This window comes from Leopardus geoffroyi, chromosome A1 (assembly GCF_018350155.1).
Source record: "Leopardus geoffroyi isolate Oge1 chromosome A1, O.geoffroyi_Oge1_pat1.0, whole genome shotgun sequence".
Lineage (NCBI taxonomy): Eukaryota > Metazoa > Chordata > Mammalia > Carnivora > Felidae > Leopardus > Leopardus geoffroyi.
In genome coordinates, this window is record NC_059326.1 from 174,493,121 (window position 1) to 174,496,227 (window position 3,107).

Consider the following 3,107-nt stretch of genomic DNA (forward strand, 5'->3'; position numbering starts at 1 on the left):
TGAGATCATGACCTGAGCCGAAGTCGGACGCTTAACTGACTGAGCCACCCAGGCTCCCCCACATCTGCTCCCTTTGACATCTCCCCCCCTATGGGTGGACACACCCATCTATAATCTCGCTGGTCCAGCAGCTAAGTGGGGATCCAGCTTTGTCCCCTCTGCCACTGCTCCCATCGAGGGGCAGGGGCCAAGCCTCCTCCCCAGCTGATGCTACTCTTGGCCAGGTGACCTGCTTTGGTCAATGGGATACCAGTAAACACTGGGTAAACAGAGGCTTCGTAAGTGCTTGGGGGACTGGGACCTTTTCCTCTTGGAACACCGTCCTGAGGCCCATGCAAGGAAGCCGGTCTAGCCTATTGGAAGATGAGAGGCCGTAAGGAGGGGCACCAAGGTGTCCCAGCCAACGGCCAGCCTAAACTACCAGGCAGGGGCCATCTTCGACCTTCCGGCAACCAATGCAGCTACATGAGGGAGGCCAGGTGAACCAGCCGAAGATCACCCAGCCAACCCACAGAATCAGGCAAAGTAACGAAAGTTTTAAGACACTGCTTGGAATGTTTATTACGTAGCAATAGATAGCTGATACACAGGTACCCATATAAACACCGCCCGAGGAGAAAAGCGAATTCTCTGAAACCTTACAAGTCCCCAGGAAAGAGACACGTGGTCCCTAGCCGCCTAATTTGTAGAGGTTGCCCCTCACACCTAGGGTCACGCGAGGGATCAGAGGGGGCAGAATTTGCTCCCAGACTGTGCCTTCCGCATTTGGGAATGGGACACGGGCCCATCCCTGAGTCACATAGATGATGGCTGCTCTCTTAGACAGCAAAGACTCAGAGGAGCCCTGAAATTGTCACACATCAGGGCTTGCTGGAGGATCATGCCCATCTCTAGTTTCTGTGGCAGGGGAGCCGAGGGGGAAGACTTCTTTTGAATGCATGAGGGGCTTATGCTTTAGAAGTCAGCCAAGGTGTGTGTGAGGGTGTGCTTGACTTGTTAATTAATCAGTGCATTCAGCAGCCACTTATTGAGGCTCAACTATACGCCATCCACTCTGGAAATTTTCTCAGAAGGAAAGGACACCTACTTTGACCCCAATATAAACCAAAAAGCACAGACTAAAACGTTTCAGCTGAGACGTGTTCGAAAATTAAAGTTATTTTATTTTTTCTAATTATGAAAGTAATGGTTACTCGTTGCAAAACATTTAGAAAAAAAAGCATATAACAGAAATAAATATCACTTGAGTCTCTGTCACAGGTAACATTTTGGTATTCTTGGTTTCACCTGGATTTTAAGAGGGGCCATTTTGGTTGGGCTCCGAAGGATGAGTAGGAGTTTTCTGGGCCTATCAAAGATGGAAAGGCCATTCCAGAGATAATGGCATGTCCGTGTGGAAGTACGTGGACGTGGTTTGTGAAACCTGACGGGAAAGGGACAGGAAGGCCAGAGGGAAAATGCCGACTTGGACAGGCCGGCAGGGCCTCAACGGTCAGATCCAGGAACCAGAACTTTGTCAAAGGGCTTCAGGAGAGGGTGAGCCTGTTCAGACAGTGTGAAGGATGAGCTGGAAGGGGGAACCCCGGCAGCAGGGGCCCACGAAGGCTCTGGTCCAAGTGGAAGAGACGATGGCCTGAAACAGGGCTGTCGTGACGGGGACCGCAGAAGATTCGCAACCTCAAGGAGTAGGAAGCAAACCCAAAGAGAGGTACCTTTTGATTGTTACTTCGCACAAAGACCATTACATCCTCTGTTGGGGAAGGTGTGAAGAAAGGGGTCCTGTTGCTACAGTGGAAATTGGCATCACCTTTTCGGAGGACGGTCTGTTTACTGGCCATGTGATTTGGGGCAAGGGAGCCACCCTCTGTAGGCCTCAAGGTCACTGCATGAGAAATGAGGACTATAAGAGGATCTATCTTATCGACTTGATAAAAGACTTCGATGAACTAGTGAGTAAAATGTGCTTATAATGCCTGGCACTTCAAAGTCAATGCTAAATGTAGTCAGTTTCTATCCTTATCGTCACCGCCATCACCATCAAAATTTGAAAAGGTCACAGCCGACGACACAGCTAATCTCACTTCTAGGAATTTCTCTTAAAGAAACAACAGTGTCAGGGGAATAGAAAACTACATACAGGAATATTCACCACAGCATTTTTTTTTTTTTTAAATAGAAAAACCACGGAAATAATGGCACTGTCGATTGATTGGGGAAGGGTAAGTAAATTCTAGGAATTATTATTTCGAACTTCTGTAAAACTCCTAACAAGAATGAGGAAGACCTACCTTTGTCACCTTGACAAATGTCCACAGTGGGGGCACCTGGCTGGCTCAGTCAGAAGACCAGGTGATTCTTTTTGGTCTTTGGGTTGTGAGTTTGAGCCCCATATTGGGTGTAGAGATTACTTAAAGAAAGAAAAAAATTTTTAAAAGTAAGAAAAATACCCACGGCATATTTTTAAGGGGAAAGAATGAGGTTGCATGTAATTTAATATGTATACTAAGATTTCTTTGATTTTTATTTTTAAGTTTTGAGAGAAGAGAGAGCACGACCAGAGGAGGGGCAGAGGGAGAGGGAGAGGATCCCAAGCAGTCTCCACGCTCAGCACAAAGCCCGACCCAGGGCTCAATCCCATGACCCTGGGATCGTGACCTGAGCCAACCAGCCGCCCCCTAAAATTTCATTTTTATAGACAAAGCCAAACCACACCCATTACAGGTGAGCATGCGTGTTTGCATCCGCACATACGCGGTCTGGATAAACACAGACCACATTATTCTGCAGGTTTCCCTCGGAGATGCAGTGTTGGGAGCTGGGACTGGGAAACGAGAAGAGGGGAGCTATCACTTGATCCGTTTCCGTGTTCTCTTAGTCTATTCTTCTAAGCATGTATTATTTTTGCAGTGCAACTTAAAGAGCTCTTTAGGCCGGAGAGGCTGAGGTTAGACGGAAGGCAGGGGGAGGGGGAGGAGAGCAACGTGGAGGCAGGGCGGTTGCTGGGATGGGAATGAACGGAGAAGCAGGTGCGTGCCCAGAACTGAGCACCTGCAGGGCTCCAGAAGCTTCATTTTTTTTTTTTTTTTTTTTTCAAAAGGCAAGCTCCC